This window comes from Heterodontus francisci, chromosome 45, assembly GCF_036365525.1.
Source record: "Heterodontus francisci isolate sHetFra1 chromosome 45, sHetFra1.hap1, whole genome shotgun sequence".
Taxonomy (NCBI): domain Eukaryota; kingdom Metazoa; phylum Chordata; class Chondrichthyes; order Heterodontiformes; family Heterodontidae; genus Heterodontus; species Heterodontus francisci.
The window spans coordinates 1,966,564-1,973,800 of NC_090415.1; the positions used below are offsets into that span (position 1 = coordinate 1,966,564).

A 7,237-nucleotide genomic window follows, 5' to 3' on the forward strand; every position below is an offset into this window, starting at 1 on the left:
CTCTCCCAGTCTCTCCACATTAACTGAAGTCCCTCATCCCTGGGATCATTCTGCTCAATCCCCGTCTTAACCTTCTCTGTTCTCAGGAGAACAATCCCAGCCTCTCCCAGTCTCTCCACAATAACTGAAGTCCCTCATCCCCAGGACCGTTCTCCTCAATCTCCCTCCGCACCCTCTCCAAGGCCCTCGACGTCCTTCCTAATTTGCAGGAGACCCCCCCCCGCACCTCGCGGGCTGCCCTGACCTGCATTTTGAGGAGACGGTCGGAGAGCTCAGCGCGGGATCTCTCGGTCTCAGTCAGCCGGGCCTGAACCTCCTGCAGCTGGGACTCGGCCTTCTTCCTCCGGTGCTCGGACTCCACCCGGGAGGCGGTCAGCGACTTCACCTCGTTCACCAGCTCGTGGCTCTCGCTCTCCACCATCAGCTTGCTCTTCTCCAGTGTGGCCTTGGTCTAGAGAGAGGGAGGTGGGGCAAGAGAGAGAGAGAGAGAGAGAGACAGGGAGGGCGGGCGAGACAGGGAGGGCGGGCGAGACAGGGAGGGAGGGCGAGACAGGGAGGGCGGTCGAGACAGGGAGGGAGAGAGAGAGACAGGGAGAGAGGGAGGGAGCGACCGGGGTGGGGGAGGGGTGGTGGTGGGGGGACAGGGGGAGGGGTGGTGGTGGGGGGACAGGGGGAGGGAGACATAGACAGAGAGCGATAGAGACAGACAGAACATAACACTGGTGAGGACAGGTCTGTCACTGTATAACACTGGGGTACAGTACTGGTGAGGACAGGTCTGTCACTGTATAACACTGGGGTACAGTACTGGTGAGGACAGGTGTGTCACTGTAAAACACTGGGATACAGTACTGGTGGGGACAGGTCTGTCACTGTATAACACTGGGGTACAGTACTGGTGGGGACAGGTCTGTCACTGTATAACACTGGGGTACATGACTGGTGGGGACAGGTCTGTCACTGTATAACACTGGGATACAGTACTGGTGGGGACAGGTCTGTCACTGTATAACACTGGGGTACAGTACTGGTGGGGACAGGTCTGTCACTGTATAACACTGGGATACAGTACTGGTGAGGACAGGTCTGTCACTGTATAACACTGGGATACAGTACTGGTGGGGACAGGTCTGTCACTGTATAACACTGGGATACAGTACTGGTGAGGACAGGTCTGTCACTGTATAACACTGGGGTACAGTACTGGTGAGGACAGGTGTGTCACTGTAAAACACTGGGATACAGTACTGGTGGGGACAGGTCTGTCACTGTATAACACTGGGATACAGTACTGGTGGGGACAGGTCTGTCACTGTATAACACTGGGATACAGTACAGGTGGGGACAGGTCTGTCACTGTATAACACTGGGATACAGTACTGGTGGGGACAGGTCTGTCACTGTATAACACTGGGGTACAGTACTGGTGAGGACAGGTGTGTCACTGCAAAACACTGGGATACAGTACTGGTGGGGACAGGTCTGTCACTGTATAACACTGGGATACAGTACTGGTGGGGACAGGTCTGTCACTGTATAACACTGGGATACAGTACTGGTGGGGACAGGTCTGTCACTGTATAACACTGGGATACAGTACTGGTGGGGACAGGTCTGTCACTGTATAACACTGGGGTACAGTACTGGTGGGGACAGGTCTGTCACTGTATAACACTGGGATACAGTACTGGTGAGGACAGGTCTGTCACTGTATAACACTGGGATACAGTACTGGTGAGGACAGGTGTGTCACTGTAAAACACTGGGATACAGTACTGGTGGGGACAGGTCTGTCACTGTATAACACTGGGGTACACTACTGGTGGGGACAGGTCTGTCACTGTATAACACTGGGGTACAGTACTGGTGGGGACAGGTCTGTCACTGTGTAACACTGGGGTACAGTACTGGTGAGGACAGGTCTGTCACTGTATAACACTGGGGTACAGTACTGGTGGGGACAGGTCTGTCACTGTGTAACACTGGGGTACAGTACTGGTGGGGACAGGTCTGTCACTGTGTAACACTGAGGTACAGTACTGGTGGGGACAGGTCTGTCACTGTGTAACACTGGGGTACAGTACTGGTGAGGACAGGTCTGTCACTGTGTAACACTGGGGTACAGTACTGGTGGGGACAGGTCTGTCACTGTGTAACACTGGGGTACAGTACTGGTGGGGACAGGTCTGTCACTGTGTAACACTGAGGTACAGTACTGGTGGGGACAGGTCTGTCACTGTATAACACTGGGATACAGTACTGGTGAGGACAGGTCGGTCACTGTATAACACTGAGGTGCAGTACTGGTGGGGACAGGTCTGTCACTGTATAACACTGGGGTACAGTACTGGTGGGGACAGGTCTATCACTGTATAACACTGGGGTACAGTACTGGTGGAGACAGGTCTGTCACTGTATAACACTGGGATACAGTACTGGTGGGGACAGGTATGTCACTGTATAACACTGGGATACAGTACTGGTGGGGACAGGTCTGTCACTGTATAATATTGGAGTACAGTCCTGGTGAGGACAGGTCTGTCACTGTATAACACTGGGGTACAGTACTGGGGGGGACAGGTCTGTCACTATAACACTGGGGTACAGTACTGGTGGGGACAGGTCTGTCACTGTATAACACTGGGGTACAGTACTGGTGGGGACAGGTCTGTCACTGTATAACACTGGGGTACAGTACAGTTGGGACAGGTCTGTCACTGTATAACACTGGGATACAGTACTGGTGGGGACAGGTCTGTCACTGTATAACACTGGGATACAGTACTGGTGGGGACAGGTCTGTCACTGTATAACACTGGGGTACAGTACTGGTGGGGACAGGTCTGTCACTGTATAACACTGGGGTACAGTACTGGTGGGGACAGGTCCGTCACTGTATAACACTGGGATACAGTACTGGTGGGGACAGGTCTGTCACTGTATAACACTGGGGTACAGTACTGGTGGGGACAGGTCTGTCACTGTATAACACTGGGGTACAGTACTGGTGGGGACAGGTCCGTCACTGTATAACACTGGGATACAGTACTGGTGGGGACAGGTCTGTCACTGTATAACACTGGGGTACAGTACTGGTGGGGACAGGTCCGTCGCTGTATTACACTGGGGTACAGTACTGGTGGGGACAGGTCCGTCACTGTATAACACTGGGATACAGTACTGGTGGGGACAGGTCCGTCACTGTATAACACTGGGGTACAGTACTGGTGGGGACAGGTCCGTCACTGTATAACACTGGGATACAGTACTGGTGGGGACAGGTCCGTCACTGTATAATACTGGGGTACAGTACTGGTGGGGACAGGTCTGTTACTGTATAACACTGGGGTACAGTACTGGTGGGGACAGGTCCGTCACTGTATAACACTGGGATACAGTACTGGTGGGGACAGGTCTGTCACTGTATAACACTGGGGTACAGTACTGGTGGGGACAGGTCCGTCACTGTATTACACTGGGTACAGTACTGGTGGCGACAGGTCTGTCACTGTATAACACTGAGGTACAGTACTGGTGGGGACAGGTCTGTCACTGTATAACACTGGGGTACAGTACTGGTGGGGACAGGTCTGTCACTGTATAATACTGAGGTACAGTACTGGTGGGGACAGGTCTGTCACTGTATAACACTGGGGTACAGTACTGGTGGGGACAGGTCTGTCACTGTATAACACTGGAGTACAGTACTGGTGAGGACAGGTCTGTCACTGTATAACACTGGGGTACAGTACTGGTGGGGACAGGTCCGTCACTGTATAACACTGGGATACAGTACTGGTGGGGACAGGTCTGTCACTGTATAACACTGGGTACAGTACTGGTGGGGGACAGGTCCGTCGCTGTATTACACTGGGGTACAGTACTGGTGGGGGACAGGTCTGTCACTGTATAACACTGAGGTACAGTACTGGTGGGGACAGGTCTGTCACTGTATAACACTGAGGTACAGTACTGGTGGGGACAGGTCCAGTCACTGTATAACACTGGGGTACAGTACAGTTGGGACAGGTCCGTCACTGTATAACACTGGAATACAGTACTGGTGGGGACAGGTCCGTCACTGTATAACACTGGGGTTTGTGACTGGAGTTTGCTGGAATGATGAGCAGGGGGAAGGAGGAGGGTGTGGGCGTTTGTTCGGACTCCCCACCCCCCCCTCTCCCTTCGCCACTGTTTTCTCACCCGTCTGGTCTGCTCCAGCTGTTCGGAGGAGGACCTCCAGGGCCTGCGCGTGCTCTGCCTCATGTCCTGCACCTGGGCGTCATGTGTCTTGGTGTCCTCGTCCAGCGCCCTCCTCAGCTCCGTCACCTCCTGCTCGCGCTTGGTCCTGGGGGTGGGGGCGGGGGGAGAGAGAGAGAGAGAGAGAGATCGGGTAGAGGGTCAGACGCCCGTCCGTCCGTCGAGCCTCGCGCGCCGGGGGGCCCCCACCGCGCGCCCCACACCCACCTGAGCTCCTGCTGCGCGGCCGTGGTGTCCAGGGTGTCCTCCAGCTCAGTCTTCAGCGCCTCGAGTTCCTCGTTCAGGTCGCGCCTCTGCTTGTCGACCTTGCCCCGAGCCGCCCGCTCGGCGTCCAGGTCCTCCTGCAGCTCGGCCAGCTGGGCCTGCAGCTCCCGCAGCGCCTTGAGGGCGCCGTTCCGCTGGGACACTTCCTCGTCGATCCTGCGGGGGGAGAGAGAGAGAGAGAGAGAGAGAGAGAGAGAGAGAGAGAGAGAGCGAGAGCGCAGGGAGAGGAAAAGGACTGGTTAATAAACGTCATTCGCTGCGTCTCAGCCGAGCGGAACCCCACCTCCCCCCCCCCCCCCCCACACTCCGCCCTCTCTGAAACCCGCCCCCCCCACCACCCCCCCGCCACTCCGGTCACCTGCCCAGTGCCGCCTGCAACTCCTCTTCCTTCTTCAGCAACTGCAGCTTCAGTTCCTCGATCTGCTGCTGCAGCTCCGCGATCTGCTCCTGGAAATCGGTCGACTCACCGTCCAGCTTCCCGCTTCAGCTTCTCCATCTCCTGCCGGCCCTTCTCCTCCTTCTTCAGGCGCTCTGCGGACGGGGAAGCAGAACAGGCGGCCGTCAGCGCAGCTCCGTAATCCGGGCCGACGCTCCCCGCCCCTCTCCCCCGGTGTCAGTACTGAGGGAGTGCTGCACTGTCGGAGGAGATGTATATACTCTAGGACTTGTGCTCCATCATCCAGACCGACACTCCCCCCCGGTGCCCAGTACTGAGGGAGTGCTGCACTGTCTCAGGATAAAATGTCGGTCATCTGGGACGGAGACGGGGAGCAACTGCTTCACTCCCAGGGGTTTGTTGAATTTTTTGGAATTCTCTCTCCGGAGAGAGCTGCGGATTCTCAGTCGTTGAGTCTATTCAAGGTGGAGAGGGAGAGACTTTTGGGCGCGGAGGGATATGGGGGCTTGTCCGGGATTGAGGAGTTGAGGTCGGAGGTCGGCTGTGAGCGATTGAACTGGGGGTGGTGGGGGCGGAGGGGGGGGGGGGGGTGGGTGGGGAGAGAGCAGGCTTGAGGGCCGAATGCCCCTCCTCCTGCTCCTGTATCGCTTGCCAACTGAGTGAAGGGCCTGAATGCACTCACCTTCCAGGTCGGCGACGAGGGCTTCGTGCTTGTTCCTCAACTTTGAGAGGGCCTTCACCTTCTCCTCCTCCTCCAGCAGTTGCGAGTTGGCCTCCGTCACCCGGTCGTCCAGCAGCTTCCGTTCCTGAGAGGCAGCAGGGAGAGGGGGGGGGGGGCAAAGGTCAAACGTGCGGTCAGCTGGAGCGGGCAGCCAAAGGGGCCATTCGGCCCCCACCTCTCCCCAGCTCCGTGCCGGGGTTACTGCTCCACACGAGCCTCCTCCCGCCCCCTCTTCATCTCACCCCGTCAACGTGTCCTCCTATTCTTTCTCCCTCCTGTGTTTATCCACCTTCCCCCTCCCTCAAATGCCCTGCGATTCGCCTCAACCCACTCCTGTGGTAGTGAGTTCCACATTCTCCCCACTCTCCGGGAAAGACGTCTCTCCCGAATTCCCTCCCCCCACATTGGATTTATTAGTGATTATCTTATAACGATAGCCCCCTCGTTCCGGTCTCGCCCCCGAGCGGAAAATTCTCTACGTCGACCGATCGAAAACCGATTCATAATCTTCATTACCCCTCCCTTTGGCTTTACGACACCCACTACGTCCTCACTGAATCTCTCCCCGCCCGCCACCCAGTCACACGCCTTCCCTTCTGTTTTCTGCCCCTCTCCGGCACCGACATGATGGGCCGAAGGGCCTGTTTCTGCTGCTCTATAACTCCATGACACTCCCGGCTTTCACTAGCTCCGGAGCTATCCCGTTCCACACTTTCCCCAGATCCAACACAAGGTCACAGATCGGAAATGTCCACCCAGTTTTTCTCTCCCAATCGAAGCTGCCAGAACCAGCTGAGCATTTCCGGCATTTTCTGCTTTCGTACTACGGAGAGCGAACTCTGCACAGTGCTCCAAGTGTGGTCTAACTGAGGGATATGGAGAGTGGAACTGTGCACAGTGCTCCAAGTGTGGTCTAACTGAGGGATATGGAGACTGGAACTGTGCACAGTGCTCCGGGCGTGGTCTAACCCAGGGATATAGAGAGTGGAACTGTGCACAGTGCCCCAAGTGTGGTCTAACTGAGGGATATGGAGAGTGGAACTGCGCACAGTGCTCCAAGTGTGGTCTAACTGAGGGATATGGAGAGTGGAACTGAGCACAGTGCTCCAAGTGTGGTCTAACTGAGGGATATGGAGAGTGGAACTGAGCACAGTGCTCCAAGTGTGGTCTAACTGAGGGATATGGAGAGTGGAACTGAGCACAGTGCTCCAAGTGTGGTCTAACTGAGGGATATGGAGAGTGGAACTGAGCACAGTGCTCCAAGTGTGGTCTAACTGAGGGATATGGAGATTGGAACTGTGCACAGTGCTCCAAGTGTGGTCTAACCCAGGGATATGGAGAGTGGAACTGTGCACAGTGCTCCAAGTGTGGTCTAACCGAGGGATATGGAGACTGGAATTGTGCACAGGGCTCCAAGTGTGGTCTAACCGAGCGATATGGAGATTGGAACTGTGCACAGTGCTCCAAGTGTAGTCCAACCCAGGATATGGAGAGTGAAACTGTGCACAGTGCTCCAAGTGTGGTCTAACTGAGGGATACGGAGAGCGGAACTGTGCACAGTGCTCCAAGTGTGGTCTAACCGAGGGATATGGAGA

General features: G+C 55.9%; 2 pseudogenes; one reads left to right on the forward strand and one right to left on the reverse strand.

Annotated features, from left to right (window-relative positions):
* The window catches only part of LOC137356266 (myosin-10-like), a 44,278-nt pseudogene extending 38,010 nt beyond the window's left edge, over positions 1-6,268 (reverse strand).
* A 39-nt stretch (positions 6,269-6,307) lies between these two features.
* The window catches only part of LOC137356267 (myosin-10-like), a 43,734-nt pseudogene continuing 42,804 nt past the window's right edge, over positions 6,308-7,237 (forward strand).